At 44.6% G+C, this 18,075-nt stretch overlaps 1 protein-coding gene across 1 annotated transcript in view; it reads left to right on the forward strand.

Annotated features, from left to right (window-relative positions):
• The window catches only part of cac (calcium voltage-gated channel subunit cacophony), a 2,326,612-nt gene that overhangs the window by 268,723 nt on the left and 2,039,814 nt on the right, over positions 1 to 18,075 (forward strand). The window lies entirely within an intron of this gene.

Genomic DNA, 18,075 nt, shown 5'->3' on the forward strand with positions numbered 1-18,075 from the left:
TCTCCCTCCCTTCATCGCCCCTCCCTCCCTCCCTTCCTTCATCACCTCTCTCTCTCTCTCTCTCTCTCTCTCTCTCTCTCTCTCACCCTTCGTTTTCTTACCTTCCTTGACCCTTAATTAATCCTTTCAATCCCCTCCCTTCCCCTCCCCTCCCCTCTCCTCCCTTCCCTTCCCTTCCCCTCTCCTCTCCTCTCCTCTCCTCTCCTCTCCGCTCCTCTACACCCATACCCATCTTTTCACAGGTTGACCCCTCCCGCTCTTTCTTTTTCACCTCCTCTCTCTTCCCATTCCTCTCCTCTCTCCTCCCACTCCTCTCCTCTCTCCTCCCACTCTCCTACCCATCTTTCCCCTTCTACTCCCCATCTTTCCCCTTCTGCTCCCCTACCCTTCTTTCCCCTTTCACTCCCCTTCCCTTCCTCTCCCACTACCCTTCCCTTTCTTCTCCCTCCCCTCGCACACCCCATCCTCTCTCCTCTCACTCCTCTCCTTATCCCTTGCCCCTTCCTTTCACTTTTACTCTCCTTCTCTTTTACTTCCCTCCCCATTTACTCCCCTCCCCTTACTCTCCCCATCCTTTCTTCTGCCACTCCCTCATCCCCTGCCCCTTCCCTCCCTTTCTACTCTCCTCGCTTCCCCATCCACTTTCCTCTTCTCCCTTTCCATTCCATTCCCCCTCCACTCTCCCTCTCTTTCCCTGCTGCCTGAATTCTCCTCTCTCTCTCTCTCGTATCACCTTATCTGTTTTTGCTTATTTTTGATCTATGTATCTGTTTCTTATCATCTTGTTTGCCCCCCTCCTGTTCTGTCGTGCCTCTTTTCCCCCCTCCCATTCCCCACTTCCTCCTTTCCTTCCTCTTTCCTTCCTTGCCTCTCACTCCATCTCCTCCTTTCCCTTATGTCTTCTGTCTTCAATCCTCTTTCCCCTCTCCCTTTGCCTCCATCCATTCCTCTCGTTCCCTCTTCCTCTCCTCTTTATTTTTCCTACCTCTCCTCTCTCATTCCTCCTACCTCTCCTCTCTCATTCCTCCTACCTCTCCTCTCTCATTCCTCCTACCTCTCCTCTCTCATTCCTCCTACCTCTCCTCTCCTCATTCCTCCTACCTCTCCTCGCTCATTCCTCCGCCTCCCTCCTCTTTCCCGTCTTCTTCCGTCTGACATAACTGGGAGCAGAGTAGGGAGAGGGTGCTGGGAAGGGGAGTTACTGGAATGGGGGATGGGGAGGAGGTTAGTGAGGAGGGGTTGGTGAGTGGGGAGGGAGACATGTGAGAGGGATGGGGGTGGGGATGGAGAGGGTGTGCAGCGAGGTGACCCCATTATAAAGCCTGGCTAGGGAGACCTGAGGCTGGATCAATACAACCTGGGGTACGCTGCTAGCCGGGGAGAGGAGGGGGGGGGGGTTGTGGAGGGATTGCTGGAGGAGGAGGGGTTTCGAGGGGGGTTTTTTAGAGGAGGAGGAGGGGTTTGGAGGGGGGTTTTCTAATGAAGGGGGAAGGGGTTTGAGGGGAATTTTACAGTGGAGTATGAGGAAAAGCAAATCACAGCAAAGTTACTGATCCTTTTGACGTGGTTACTTATAGTGCAGGTTATAACAAGGATAGCAGACCAGGAAAGTCCTCTACCTACAAGTCCTTCAGTCATGCGCGCATGAAAAAATGAGAAGGAATACCTTACACCTGCCTTGGAAACTTCGTAGAATTATGTGAATGGAAATTGTATTCTCCACTACCTTAACCTGTAAGGAATATTATCATCTTCAGCATCAAGTACATAACGATGCTGTAGGGCACTGTGATTATGGCCTCCGTTCTGTGCATCGTAGAAAACTTGCTTCGGAAATTGTTCAGAAATGAACATGTTAATGAGGAATTAAAAACCAAATACGTCTCCAGCAATTTTTCAATGTTAGTATTCTACCACATAATAGCACAAAAGGCAGTTTCTTTCGTATGTTTACAACTCTGGAAGAAATGCTGAGCTTCGTGTGATTGTAAACGTTTCCTGACGCTGTTATAAGCATCACCTTAAGTATAACAGGAAAGATCTGTAAAGTATGTTTTTCGCCTGCAAAGTTAGTGTCCTTTGAAAATATTGTATACTTAGATTAAATCCCATCGTACTCAGTACTAAGTTTAAGGTAAGCAGCTGAAGCTGTCCTAGACATATCCCGTAATATTTGTTTGTCAGTCCAGATATTACTTTGTCACTTTTGTCTGTACTGTCAAGGTAGAGGGAAGGGTTACCGATGTTTCCAGTCCCCTTCATTACTAGGGGATCTCATAGATGAGTGTACTAGTTGATTTTTTTTGAGATAACAGGAAGAGGGGGGGGGGGAAGGAAAAGCTCTCATACCGAACTGGATAAGACCCGGTTTTGACTGCATGTATCGGGATGGTGAGATATTACCGGCCAAACTGCTCAGGCAGTAATTAGATTAGTGGATTGGGGACTGAATTATCGCGATGGTTATTCAGTATTTCCTAAGTAACTAAATTAGCAGTGACCAAATTACTTATTTAATTGCCGGGGAATAAAATACTGAATGACATGTTACTGGGATGGTGACTAAATTGCTTACATGGACCAGCCCCCCCTTCTTATATGTTTATTTATTTTTAGTGTTCTTTAATTCCTTCATAATCCTTCAGTACGATGATGGTAGACGGGAAGGGAAGGGTGTGGAGGGGAGAGAGAACTGGGAGGATGGGGATGCGGAGGGAGTAGGAATGGGATGAAGGGGAAGATGAGAAAAACGAGGGAGAAATAGGGAGAGTGACGGAGAGGTTAAATGAAGGGGAAGAGAGGAAAGGGATAGGGAAGGAAGAGGAGGCGTTGTGGGAAGGGAGAGAGGGAAAGGGAGTACAGAAGGGGTAGGGGAAAGAGGACGAGAGAGGGGGGGGGGAAGCGGAGGGTGGAGACTGCATTCATGAGAGAAGTGAAGTTCCTGATTCTATTTTTAGGGTTGGATAGCGATAAAGTCGACATTCGGCCCTGTATTATCGGTACTCCCGCCCTTATTGTCGCACTGGGGGGCTGGTAATGATGCTGATCTGCTGTTATTACGTTGCCATTACACGTAGCTCGTTTATTTCTGTATTATTAGGCGTAATTTTGATTGTCATTGATTATTAGTATTTTGTCACTTATGTTACTGTTAACTGTTTTCACTTCCACGGCCTCCTCCTGTCATTATTATTATTATTATTATTATTATTATTATTATTATTATTATAATATATCATCATCGTCTACTTAATGCCTGAACATAACGAAAAACGCGTAAGGCATCATCGGAGTCAAGGTGAAAGGAATTATTTTGCATATTACTTATTTTAATCCCCGTGCTTCTTATTTATATCCATGTTAATTCGACTTAGAGGTATAAAACGACATACCGTACTAAATATATATATATATATATATATATATATATATATATATATATATATATATATATATATATATATATATATGTATTAAACTTCGGAGATAAACCGGTAAACAGAGGTGTTACGAGTTTCTTTAGCCGCTTGACTACGAGGACGTCTTCTATACCTGAACATTTTTTTTTTTTTTTAAAGAGTTTGGTCGGGAGGAGTTGGATATAAATAATCTCTTTCAAGAGGGGAGGGTCTTTCTTTGGTTTAATCTGGAGGGGAAAAAAAAAAAACTCGAGCTAAAGTTGTCTATAAGATTCCTCGTTTATACTTGTTTCTTCACTCATGCAACTACCAAACACTGTGCAAACAAACGAGCTTGAATATTAAAGTGAAAAAAATGCAATAAATATGGAGACGCGTTTATCCTGCAAAATGGTAAAGATGCTTGTGAAATTTGAACCCTGTATTCTCCTACCTATTCCTAACCTTCCGCGTCTTCATCCTCATTGCCATTCTCTCTAGCTGTTCCTAACCTTCCGCGTCTTCATCCGCACTATATTCCTATTCCTAACCTACCTTCCACTTCATCTTCTTTATCCTGCTTCCTACCTCCCTCTTAGGGTACCCATCCCTACGTGCTTCCTACTTTTTTTTTTTTTTTTTTTTTTTTTTTACCTGTCTCCACACTTACCTGCCTGTCTGTCACCATCTCAGCCTTTTCATCATACTACCAGCCACGTCTTTGCCAGCTTCCATGCCTCCCATCCTTTTGCTGCCCTGCTTTCCTTCTTCTTATGTCCCTTCGTTTTACCTCCCATCCTCCCACACTTCCTTCCTTCCTTCCTTTCTTTCGCCTCCCTGCCACCATAATCTCTGCGTCGGTTTGCTTTCTTACACTTGCCAACCTACTCCAGGATTTCCTTACCACACATGTCTGCCTTCCTGCCACCCTGCCTAACCCCTGCCTCATACCCTGTCAGCTCTCCAGCCACAACCTCGATGCCTGCCTTGCCGTTCTTACCCTCTGCCTCACTGTATCCTCCTGCCTCCCTTTTCTTTGCCTAGCTTCCTGCCACTACTTGTCTTCCCTTTCCCTACCTCCCTCCCCTTTTCGTACCTCTGTGCCTCTGCCCCTGCTAACCTACCTACCTACCTCTTCCTCCTAAATCCAAACCGACCGTGGTTGCCTTCCTGCCTGAATACATAGTCATTCTGCATTCCCGCCACCTCCCTGTATTCATGCCTTTCCGTGTGCTTGCATTCCTATCATCTGCCTGTTCTCTTACCTGTCTGTCCTCATGCATCCATGTGTCCCTCCTACAGCCTCGAAAGGACCATAAGGTCTGTTGCTGTTTGCTTTCCTTTGTATTCCCACCACCTGCCTGCCTCCTTGCTTACTTGCATACGTACCACCTTCCTGCCTACCTGTCTGCCTTTTTTCCTCCCCACCATATTGCCTTCCTACTTGCCTGCATTCCTACCGTTTGCATTCCTCCCTGTCTGCCTCCCCCCCTCCCTCCCTACCAGCCTGCGTCCTTGCCTGTATGCCACCCGGGCTGTCTGCCTAGTGCCTCCTTGCCCGCCTGCTTTCCACTACGCCCGCCCGCCTGCCTGCCTGCTTGCTTGCTTGCTTGCTTGCCTTCCGCCCTTCTTACCTGTATGTACTGGCCGTCCTGTCTGCTTGCCTGCCTCTCCTCTGCCTTCCTCCCCTGTGCCTGCCTATCTCCTCCTCCCCCTCTCTCTCTCCCCCCCTCCCCCCATCTTTCTGTCTGTCTGTCTGTCTGTCTCTCTCTCTCTCTCTCTCTCTCTCTCTCTCTCTCTCTCTCTCTCTCTCTCTCTCTCTCTCTCTCTCTCTCTCTCCTCTGCCGGCCTCTCTCCTCTGCCGGCCTCTCTCCTCTCTCCCCGCCTTTCTTTCCTCTTCCTTCTCCCTCCCCCTCCCCCCCTCTGCCGGCCTCCCCCAGCCTGCGTTACCTTCCGCATGCCTTCCCCCCCCCCGCCTGCCTCCCCCTCCGCCTTTTTCTTCCCCTCTCCCAGCCTCCCTTCTACCTGCTTCCCCTCTGCCGGCCTCATCTGCCGGCCACCTCCTCTGCCGGCCACCTCCTCTGCATCTCCCCCTCTGTCCGCCTCCCCCTGCCTGCTTGCCTATCCTCTGCATCTCCCCACTGCCTCCCTCCCCCACTACCTGCCTCTCCCTGCTTGCATACCTCCTACCTGCATTCCTGTCGCCCAGCCTGTCTGCCTCTCCCTGCCTACGTCATACTGCAGCATCGAGAAATAGGTCACGTGAACGCTTGGCTGTACAACCGCTCTCTCTCTCTCTCTCTCTCTCTCTCTCTCTCTCTCTCTCTCTCTCTCTCTCATCTTTATTTTTCTCTCCGTAAATCCTTCTCATCTCTCTTTTCTTTTAATATCTTTCTTCCTCCCGTTTCTTCCTCGCCTCTTTTCATTCCATCCCCTTTCCTCCATTTATTTTTCTCTCTGTCCTTTCGTGTACCTTGCTTTCAATCCCCTCTCTCCATCCGTTTCTTCCTTCCTTCCTTCCTTCCCTCCCTCCCTCCCTCCCTCCCTCCCTCCCTCCCTCCCTCCCTCCCTCCCTCCCTCCCTCCTCCCTCCCTCCCTCCCTCCCTCCCTCCCTCCCTCCCTCCCTCCCTCCCTCCCTCATTCATTTCTCTTTCTTCTTCCTTCTTTCCCGTCATTCTTTCCTTCCTCTTCCTTCCTTTCTTCCCTTCTTCATTTCTCAGTCTTCTCCCATCCCTGCCTCCCTTCCTTCCCATCCTCCCGTTCCATTTCGCTCGCACTCTTCTATCCCTCACTTCCTTCCCATCCTCCCGTTCCATTTCGCTCGCACTCTTCTATCCCTCACTTCCTTCCCATCCTCCTTGTCTTCCCTCCTCCCTTCCGTTCCTTCCTTCAGTCCTTCCTTCCTTCCTCCCTCCCCTCCCTCCCTCCCTCCCTCCCTCCCTCCCTCCCTCCCTCCCTAGATAAGGTCATCATCCCCAGGTCTCTTAGGCTTAACTCAGAGGGAGGGAGGGAAAGTGGAGAGGTGAGGGGCAGGGAAGGAGAGAGGGTGGAGAGGTGAGAGGAGGAGGATGGAGAAGGGTGAGGGAAGGAGAGTGGAGAGGTCAGGGAAGGAGAGTGGAGAGGGGAGTGAGGAAAAGTGGAGAAGCGAAGGAAGGAGAGTGGAGAGGCGAGGGAGGGAGAGCGTGTGGAGAGGTGAGGGAGGGAGGGAAGGAGAGAAGGTGGAGGGGTGAGAAAGGGATGGAGGGAGGGATGGAGCGAGGAAGTTTGTGTACCTAGGGAAGTAGGTTGGGGGATAAGTAGACTAAGGAAGCACCCTGGAAAAGTTTCTCTCTCTCTCTCTCTCTCTCTCTCGTCTACGTTAACTCCTCCTCCTCCTCCAACTCCCTGGAGACCTACTTTTTTTCCCCTCATCTCTACCTCCATAACTCAATTTCTTCCTTCCTTCCTCCTCCCATGCTGATTTCCCTCTTCCTTTCCCTCCTTACAAACTTTATTTCACGTCTTACTTCCCCCCCGTCTCTCTCTCTCTCTCTCTCTTTCTCTCTCTCTCTCTCTCTCTCTCTCTCACACACACACACACACACACACATATATATATATATATATATATATATATATATATATATATATATATATATTTTTTTATTTATTTATATTATAAATACCCAGTATAAAAATGTTTGTGTAACACACACACACACACACACACACACACACACACACACACACACACACACACACACACACACACACACACACACACACACACACACACACACACACACACACACACACACACACACACACACACACACACACACACACACACACACACACACACACACACACACACACACACACACACACACACACACACACACACACACACACACACACACACACACACACACACACACACACACACACACACACACACACACACACACACACACACACACACACACACACACACACACACACACACACACACACACACACACACACACACACACACACACACACACACACACACACACACACACACACACACACACACACACACACACACACACACACACACACACACACACACACACACACACACACACACACACACACACACACACACACACACACACACACACACACACACACACACACACACACACACACACACACACACACACACACACACACACACACACACACACACACACACACACACACACACACACACACACACACACACACACACACACACACACACACACACACACACACACACACACACACACACTTAGGCCCCACCGTTGCCTCTCACTTGAATAATTGAAAAACAGTCACCAGGGACCAATGGAGAGGGGCAGGGAGGGAGGGGAAGGAGGGAGAGGTATAGATTGAAAGGAGGCAGGAGGGAGGAATATAGAGAAAAGATGATGGAGTAAAAGTAGAATTAAAGTACGCCTGATATTTACAGTGGGAAAACCTCTGTGATGAAGATATTATGGTGGTAGGCAGGAGAAAACATAGATAAGCATATTCCTGTAGCCACTAGTACGATGGCTTATTTATATTTTTTTCATCCCCAGAGGAATATAGTAATCGTACTGAAAGGGGAAAATGAATTGTGTAAACTCTAACCCCTCCAATTCAGAAAGTCTCTCCTATGTTGACTATAAAGTTCGTGGTAGAAGCAGTTAAAAACGTGGATGATGTACTCGCAGTGAAGGAGTTTATGTTGCGATACTGACTTGGATGTGTTGTTGGTAGTAACGGGTTGATAAAGACAGAACTAGTTTGAATTAAGCAGATTAAGGTCCCTAACCCCCTCCTGCTCAGTTGATGGCAAAGCGTTGTCAGATATGAGGATTGATTTGACTAAGAACCAAGGCGATTTATTCCTTCCTCATTGCCAAGGCCCACTGAATTTCGTGCAGCCATAGATCTGTCAGATGAAGACAGACTCTAGTAATGGTATCTGACTTAGCAGAATTAGTGATCGAAGACAACAAATCCACTTCATTAGGCTGAACGGCAGACCATAATGTGCACTTTTTTTTTTTTATGCCAAAAGAAGGAACCAAGGGCAGGATGTTGTGTGAGTGGCGGACTGTGAAGGTTTGTGCTCTGTGATTGTGTGGGGGTAGGGGGTGGAGGAGGGTGGGTTTGCATCGGTTTTGTGTTTAGTCTGTCATGTTGTCTAGTGAGGATATGTAGGATATGTAGTCTGTAGTGTTATGTAGTATGTGAACTATGTAGTCATGTTATCTGTGTGTGTGTGTGTGTGTGTGTGTGTGTGTGTGTGTGTTGTATTGTAGTGTGGTATTTTGCAGTGCGTGATTTTTTTGGGAGTATGGGCATGCTGTCTGTAGTGTTATCTTCATGTGTGTGCTTGTGTTTGTACGCAAGTAGGGACACGATATCTACTTTAACCGGGCAGCACCACTGCCAGGCTATATCGGTGCCACCACATGAAGGCTTCTCTATCCAGCACAATAAATGGTGAAATTAGCATAAAAGACAACAATAAGAAGTAATACCCAAGAGGAAGACATAAGGAAGAGGTGCTATAAAGCCTCCCGTGCATACAAGAAAACGCGACCACGGGATTGATTAAGTCCACTGCTTGGTCTGGTTAGATCCACTCAGACTGACCATTGAAGTGTGTGTGTGTGTGTGTGTGTGTGTGTGTGTGTGTGTGTTTGGGGGGGATAGGGTCAGGACTACAACTCTTTCACTTCCAGGACGTATTTTAGTACCTTAAATTAGGTGACATTACTGTTAGTAGTAGTAGTAATTTATTTTTAGTTTATTCGTACTACCTCCGAACGATTTTGTTTGCTAGGAGAAACTGTTTGCAGTGATGGCGTTAGAAACCCTTTTTATGAACTCAGAGCTTGATATCTCCCCCTAAGCTGAATGAAATCATCTGAAGGTAACAGGAATAAAATTAACAATGTCATTGGACTGAAGGGTTTAGATACTGCTCGTCCTACATCCAGACGAGTTACTTAAGTTTACGGGAGACTTGGAACTAGAGGGATTACATATAGATTTCACTGATCCCTACAGTATTGCAATGTTACCCAAGGCTGAGTAAAACCGTCTGTAGGTAGCAGGAATAAATGATACGTCGTCGTCGTCGTCGTCGTCGTAATAGTAGTAGTAGTAGTAGTAGTAGTAGTAATTGCAACCCCATTGCCATCTGAAACGTGAATGCCGTAGGAATGAAGGCTTTACCCTTCTCCACCAGTCCATTCTCCTCCTTTTGGGGGATAGTTTATGTAACCGGGCAAAAGATCTGTTCAGGTATATCCATGCCACTGCATGAAGGCATCCCTCATCACCACCAATGGGATATTATAGTGGAAGGATTGTAGGAAAACTTTGGCCTTGTATAGACGCAATACATTACCCAGTTTACCTGAAGACATTTTAATTATCTGAGGGATTGTTTAGGAGTCAGAGGGTTGAAAACTCTCACTGTTAATCTTTGGGAAGCTCGAATTTTCTCCACTTGAATAAAGTGTTATGGATTTTGGTCTGAATAATACACTGAAGTTCGTCAAAGGCTGTGAAGGGGATGCTTGTGAATCCTTTGTGTACATTTATGCTCTGTCCACTGTAAGTAGGCGTAGAACTGTCATCCCTCCATCTTGAATGCTGTGCTATAAGAAATGATTAATGTTGTGGTGCTAGTCATAAGACAGTGCCATGGAAAGGATGCAGGGCTATAGTACACTTATCATATTCTGCCCACTAAGCTGCGGAAAGTAGGTTGTAAAAGGACGAAAATCTCCGTCAAATTAAGGGGAATGAACTATGCTTGAATGATGGTGGAATGTGGTTATTGGTAGATGCAGTGGAGATGTATTTGTTGTGGTAGTGATGGGTTTGGTAGCAGCTGTGGTAGGGGTGCAGTGGAGTAGTTTGTGTGGTGCTAATGAAGGGTTTGGTAGCAATATCAGTGGTAGGTACAGAAGCAGTTTTCGAGGTGGAGACAGATGTAGTGGAGACGTATTTGTGATGTTAGTGATGGTGTGGTAGTGGTAGCAAAAACTCTGGTAGGGATACAGGTTGAGTTCGTGGTAGTGGTGGCAAATCCAGTGGAGAGGTAGCCCTATTTGTTGCGGTGGTGACGGGTGTGGTAGCAGTAACTGTAGTAGGGATGCAGTGGGAGATGAGCTTTGCATGAACAGTGGAAGAAGAAGGCAGACAGATTACTAAAAGTCCCAGTATCCTCCTATAATACAGTGAAACAATATTGGGTTATTGTTTGTAATTTACTTTGAACTTAAATGCAGAAATAGGCGTGTAGTCGTTGTGAGAAACCAGACGATGTTATGCAGATGACTACCGTCATTCCTTAAGCTGTCCCAGAAAGTTGACTCGTGTGAATCGAGAGAGGAAACGTGTGATGATGATGATGATGATCACTTATCCACCTCAGACCCATACAAGTTTGCTTGACATTAGTGTGAAATGAAGAAGCATATTGAAGAAACATGAGGATGACAAACATTCTCAAGTCTATCCCAGACCCGCCCGAGTTCACCTGATTTTTGTGTGAAATGAAAAATACTATAGAGGAAAGTTACGATGTTTATGTTACAATGATAACGACCGCCATTCTCTTACCCACCCAAGACCCGTAACAGTTGGCTTGACTTTTGTGTGAAATGTAAAAGAAGTATGTCGGGCATTATGCAAAACATTAGGTGGTGTGGGATAACGTTAATCCATCCAGCCTGCCACTCCACCTCATCTAGGAGACTTGCATATGCTAATGTGGCGTTAGCAAGTCAGCAGTACCGGGAAGAGAGAGAGAGAGAAAGAGAGAGAGAGAGAGAGAGAGATTACATTGTCTGGAGAAGAGATTTTATCTTTTATGAGGTGAAAGTTTTTATTTTAGGAATTCGTGAGGGGGTTTCACTGTTTTATATATTTTTTTCCTGTCTTTCTGTTGGGTTAGAGAGAGAGAGGTGGGCGGAAAGAGGAAGTACAGCAAATAATAAACAGGAATGAGAGTAGAGAGAAAAAAAAAAAAACTAGGGAAAGAAGAAAGGACATTTTTGAGAAGAAAAGAAAGTAAGGAGAGAGTGAGAGAGGTGAAGTGAAGAAAGAAGAAAAAAGTGAGGAAAGAGAAAGGAAAACGGGGAAAATAAGAAATAAAGAAACAAGTAAAGGAAGTTAGGAGGAAGTGGGAAAGGGGGTGAAGCAGCGAAATGACGGTCACTCGACTTACATGGACGCACCACCACACCCCATCTCCTATTTTTAACCCCTCCACTATGATGACGCCGTGGGTTTACTATTCATCCTGCCCCCAGACGATTGTATTCAGCTTAGGAAATTTCTTGTGTGGAACAGGTCTTGAACGGTCACCAGAAACATCTTCGATGATGACGATGATGAGGATGGGCAGGAGGATTTATTATTATTATTATTATTATTATTGTTATTATTACCAGATTATTTAATTCAGGTTAACTCAGACCTCTAATAGCAAAGAAATTAACTGGGACAATAATTAAACCCCTCCAGTTCAGAAAGTCTGTCTAAAGATGAATAAAATCGTCTGAAGGTAGCAAGGGAAAAAGGAAAAGCGATGTTTCGGAGACAATCTTATACTCATTGTGTGTCCAGATTTCGTTTTACTATTGATAAACGTCGCAGTGAACGGGTAGACAAGGAAACACTCACCGCTGATCTCCCGTGTCAGAGGTCTCCCCAGAGCTGAATATATCGTGTGGGTATAGCAGAAATAAAATACAGTATGTAGTCATTGGATTGATGAGGTTAATTTTTTCCAGTACGGTGAGGCCCTCTATTTTTTTTTTTTTTTTCCTTTTTTTATCATTACCCTTCAGATGATCTCTCCCCCCCCCCAAGTTTTAGGAGACCTCTGGTAACGAGATACAACTTCCTTCCATTTTAATTTGAGGTTTTCTTCCGCTGAAAATGAAACAGTGTAATGTTTTCTGGTGCTTCGTTATGCATTCCATGTGTTATGGCGTAGCGGTAACGTTTTACTGAATGCGGAAAGTTATTCATCTGAATTTCATAACTATAAACAGAATTTTTGCCTTTGTATTATTACTGTTGTTAAAATTTGAGCACCTTCAGCCGGAGGACGCCTATATTATTATATTAATGATTATGTTACTATTTTGTCTACTGGGCGATTCTGTTTACCTTAAGAAAAGCCTAAGGAACTGGAAGAATTGGTATAACCTTTAGTAACCCCCATCAGTATAAAGAAACTTTCATAATGTGGGTAGAATTGTCTGGAAATAATAGTAGACTACAATCGTACGTCATCGTGGCTTTTTTTTTTTTTTTTTTTTTAATGTGACCTACTCTGGGCATAGACTTCGCAGCCTGCTCCCAAGGCCCAGCAGTCCTCCTACATGCCGTACACCTGTACATGTCACCACTTTGGCACTAGCAGCCACCGCCCATGCTGAATACATGCTAGGGCTGTCTCATACAGGACTGGTGTATTGGTATTGGCGGGGATATTTTTACGACATGTCGGTGGGTCTTCTGGTAGATCAGTAAAGTCTGCTTTGTTATGAAATTCAAATCATTAAACTGTTCCCTGCCCCAGCGGGGATTTGAACCTGGGTCCGGTAGGACTGCAGGCTACCTCTCTACCGATTGAGCCACTGCCTCCCCCACTAGTGTGACATTTTTCACTGTTTATTTTGTTTATTTGTTTATTCATTCATTCAATCATTTTTTTCCACTGCTTGACGATATTACGAAACAGAGAGGGTTTGTTACAACCTTCAGCACTGCGTCTCTCCTATGTAATGGTTTGGATATGGCAAAGATAAATCATAATCATAGGTCACGTGATGGAAGGGGTTAATATCGCCAGTCTTAAACCGTGTATGTTAAGGGTGTTTTCATTTTTTGCGTTTCCCGTGCATAATTGTCTGCATGCCATATTTCCATTGCTTGTGTTAACCCCTTCAGTATGACGTCCTGTTTCATTTCTTATTACTAACTTGACTCAGTTTGGTCCAGTTCAGGAGACTTTGAAAGGCGGAGTTACACATACCGGTAGCATTCATTATCTACCGTGAGCCTCTCCCAAACTGAAGAAGATTGTCTGGTAGCAGGGAAGATAAAACTGGTTAAGGGTTGGCCAGGTATGGGTGATTTAGGTCAGGATAGGTCAGAGTATGTAGTGATAGGTCAGCGTAGGTCAAGGAATGTCACAGTAGGTCATTGTAAGTCTGGGTAGGTCACAGTAGGTCGTGGTAGTTCAAGGAAGGTGAGGCGGCAAAGTTCATGTGCTGCGTGGCAGAGTTGAACTAGGATAGGGCACTGGGATGGATAAGGTTAGACGTGGTAAGTTTTCAACAGAATAATAATAATAATAATAATAATAATAAATAACTGATAATAATAATAATGACGATGATGTAAAAATAATAAAAATTAGTAATAATATTACCAGTACTATGTTTTCCACAAAGCAGGATAAAATCGTTTGGGGGTACGAAGAATTGGAAAAGACGGAACTATACTGAAGGCGATAATGATGATGGTGGTGGTAGTTGTTGCGGGAATGGTAATTGTAATAGTGGTTGCAGTAGTGATTAGTAATGGTGGTGGCATGGTGATGGTAATATTGGTGGCAGTGGTGGCATTAACTGTGGTAATGGTGATAATGGCGACAGTGGTGGGAGTGGTAGTAATGGTGGTGGCAGTGGTGGTAATGGTAATGGCATTGGTAGTAATGGTGATGGTAATGATGGGTGCAGTTTAAAAGATTTATGAATGTAAAATATAAAAAAGAAAAAAAATCTGTGACGGGAACGAGGGAGGAAAAATCCGAGACAGCTGGGAAAAGGTGGAGTGGGATTTGGGCTTTCTGGGGAAGCAGGTGGAGAGAGAGAGAGAGAGAGAGAGAGAGAGAGAGAGAGAGAGAGAGAGTGGGGGAAGAAGGGAGACAAGTAGAGAACAGAGATCTCATACCTCCATCAACGCCAGTATACTATAAATTGTGCATTATAAACAAACTTCCTCCAGCTTTGTTCTCGGAGGTAATTAATTCTACGTTCCTAGACTGCCCTGTTTTACAGAATTAGAGAATGCTTATCTCCACCGACGCCGGTAGCCTTACATGTATGATTTATTCCTGCATTTGGATCCGGATACGCCTCTCTTTCTAGATCCAGTGCCTACTTGTTTACCGGATTTCACTGCAGTCCGGTCACAGCATTTTGAGTTATCGACGATATAAAAAGGAAGGAAATAGAATAGGGGTTGGTGTGATGGGGTGGAAGAAGGGAAGGGTGGTATAATGGAGGGGTAGTATAAGGGAGGTAATATAGGAGCAATGGTATAAGGGAGGGGTGCTTAGGCAAAGGTGGTATAAGGGGGCGGTACAAGGGAGAGGGTGATATAACGGACTGGTATAAGGGAAAGGACACAAAGGGCTTCTCTAAACCGCTTATGACGTCAGATTGTTCCCGCAAGCCACCCTCTCCATTTCACCTTCCACTTTCTCTCTCTCTCTCTCTCTCTCTCTCTCTCTCTCTCTCTCTCTCTCTCTCTCTCTCTCTCTCATCTCTCTCAAATATATATATATATATATATATATATATATATATATATATATATATATATATATATATATACAGCATATAAGTCATCCATACCTTTATTATCTTATTCTCTGTACTGCCTCTTTTTGCACTTCTTCACCATTCTGTTGTATCAACATTATCAAGCTCTCTGTCTTCCTAACCCTTTTATTTCCGTTCTTCGTGTTCTGCTTCTTCCCTTTCTCCTTTTCCTATATTTCGTTTTTTTTAAATCCTCCTTTTCCCTCTCTTTCCTTTCCTGTTTCTTTCCCTCCCTGTCATCTTTTTTCCTTTCCACCACCCTCCTGCTTCCTTCCCTCCCTACCATATCTTCTCTCCTTCTGTTTATTGTCTTTCCTTATTGGTTTCTGTATCAGTTGTCCACTTTTTATTGGTATTTATGGCTATTGTTTATCGGGTTACGTCGTTCTTTTGTTCCTTTGGACGCATCGGCCATGTTCAATATCGGTTACGGTTGAGAGAGAGAGAGAGAGAGAGAGAGAGAGAGAGAGAGAGAGAGAGAGAGGAAACAGTATGAAGATAATAACTGAGAGAAAATGGACCGGAAAATCATAAAACACAGGGCAGTAAATTAAGAAATAAGAGACAATGATCAGAGCAATGGAAATATATGAAAATTTAGTGTAGAATCATGACAGAATAAAACAGGCAACGCTACGCTGTGCAACTCTCCACCTGACCAAGCACATACCCTTCCATGCACACCTGACCAAGCGCATAACGACCCTTAACCCCCTACCCCAATCTTTTGAAGGTGGGCATAAGGAGAACGCCTTGAGGACACATAACGTGGGACATTCAGATTACCTGCTCAGGTTGCATTGAAATCGGAAAACTTTTTTTTTTTTTTTTTTCATCTAGAAATAATAATAATAATAATAATAATAATAATAATAATAATAAAAATAATGATAATTATAATAATAATGATAATAATAATAATAATAATAATAATAAAAACTACTTAAGACATAGCATTCTACCTATCAAAAGGCACCAGTTCGCTATAAGACACAACTATGTGAAATTTCATGACTCTATAGTGAATACTTTCTGAGTTCTGGCCCGGAAACGAAATCTGTCCGCCTGCCCAGCCTCCCTGCCGCACAGCGTTACGGACGGATGCCTATAGATCCTAGCGATAATAACACCCTCCTTTGACTCTGTTAGGTGGAGGGTAAAAATGGAAGGTGAAATCAGAGCTAGAAGTTAGTCTTATAAACGACATAAACATCATTTAAGTTGTACGTGTTGTATGACTCGGAAATAAACAATGTACTGCATTGTTGGGGTCACCGTGTTGGTGGAAATACAGAACAACAGCGATGAAAGAAAAGTAAGTGAAAAGTAAAATAAAACCTAAATATGACAAAAACAATGACCAAAGTAAGAGAGAGGATTGTCCCTTCACTACAGTGACAGTTTTTCAGAATGTTCATGCTGATTATTGACAGTTCTATTCAGCTTAAGGAAGGACATCTCTTACTGAAAGGTATAATAAAGGCTTTACAGTATCTAACCCCTTCAGGTCGAAAAGCCTCTCTCAAACTAAAAAAAGCATGATGAGATATCTAACCCCTTCAGGTCGAAAAGCCTCTCTCAAACTAAAAAAAGCATGATGAGATAGTAAGAATAAACTACTAGCATGCGTCATCATAGTTTAGCAAAATTGGAAAGAAGCTGAACAGATATGAATGGTGGTAGTGGGTAAAAGATTCATTTGAGAAAGCGAGAAATAATCCTGCCAAATTAAACGAAGACGCTTGCAGTGAGAAGACAAAAGGTAAATAGAGAAGGGGAGAGAGAGAGAGAGAGAGAGAGAGAAGCGCTTTAGGGTAAGATAAATATTTGCTTTTGTACAAACGATTGCCAGTCAAGAGGCGGAGGAGGGGAGAGAAACGAGGGAGGCAGGGAGAGAAAAGAGGAGATGGAGGGTGGGATGGAGAGGAAAGAGAGGGATGAGCGACAGGGAGGAAGGGAGAGAGAAAAGGAAAGGGGGGAGATTGAATGAGAGGAATAAAGAGGAGAGGGATGGAGGTTGGGAAGGAGGAGAGGGAGAAAAGAGAAGAGAGGGATGGAGGTTGGGAAGGAGAAGAGGGAGGAGCGAGAGGAGAAAGATGGAGGGTGGGAGGGAAAAGAGGGATGGAGGTAAGGAGGGAGGGAAGAAATGCTGAAGTATGGATGTAAAGAAGAAAAAAAGAAGAGAGAGAGAGAGTTAGAAGAATGAGTGAAATAAGGTAAGAGATGAGAGAAAAAGGAGAGACGATGGACTAAGGAGAAAGGGGGTGGAAAGTGGAGAGGAAAAAGCCTGTTGGATATGTGGTGAGAGTAGTGAGGGTAGTTCCTGGTGGGCAACAAAAGGCTAGATGAAAAGGAAGGAAGAGGGAACGGAGAAGGAGAGAATGGAAAAAAAACTTGGGAGACGAGTGACACTAGATTTTCTTGGATCCACCACCTGTAGATGGTATTAAGAGAATTCAAGATAATGTCTCAAGGGTGTTGTGTGTGTGTGTGTGTGTGTGTGTGTGTGTGTGTGTGTGTGTGTGTGTGTGTGTGTGTGTGTGTGTGTGTGTGTGTGTGTGTTTGTTGCCCTTTTCCCATTTATCTGTCGCACATACAGTTAGCTGCGTTCTTTTCTCTCTCTCTCTCTCTCTCTCTCTCTCTGTCTCTCTCTCGTGTGTGTGTGTGTGTGTGTGAAGGGTAGCCGGAAGTCGATAAGAGGAAGTATTGGCTCTTGTCCCCCCCCCCCTCTCTCTCTCTCTCTCTCTCTCTCTCTCTCTCTCTCTCTCTCATATATATATATATATAGATAGGTAGATAGATAGATAGATATAGGTATAGATATATAAAGATGTGTGTGTGTGTGTGTGTGTGTGTGTGTGTGTGTGTGTGTGTGTGTGTGTGTGTGTGTACCCAGTCATTGTTTAACCACAAGTGTTTGTACTAGATTTGTGTTTATTTGGCTTTGGTGTTTTATCAGAAAGTTGTGTTTGTCGGGAACTTTTCATTGTCAACATCGTCTTGGTTTGCGTGAACTTGTGTTTTTTTGTGTGTTT

This window comes from Coenobita brevimanus, chromosome 29 (assembly GCF_032717465.1).
Source record: "Coenobita brevimanus isolate Jiangsu-jjx chromosome 29, ASM3271746v2, whole genome shotgun sequence".
NCBI classification, from domain to species: Eukaryota; Metazoa; Arthropoda; class Malacostraca; order Decapoda; family Coenobitidae; genus Coenobita; species Coenobita brevimanus.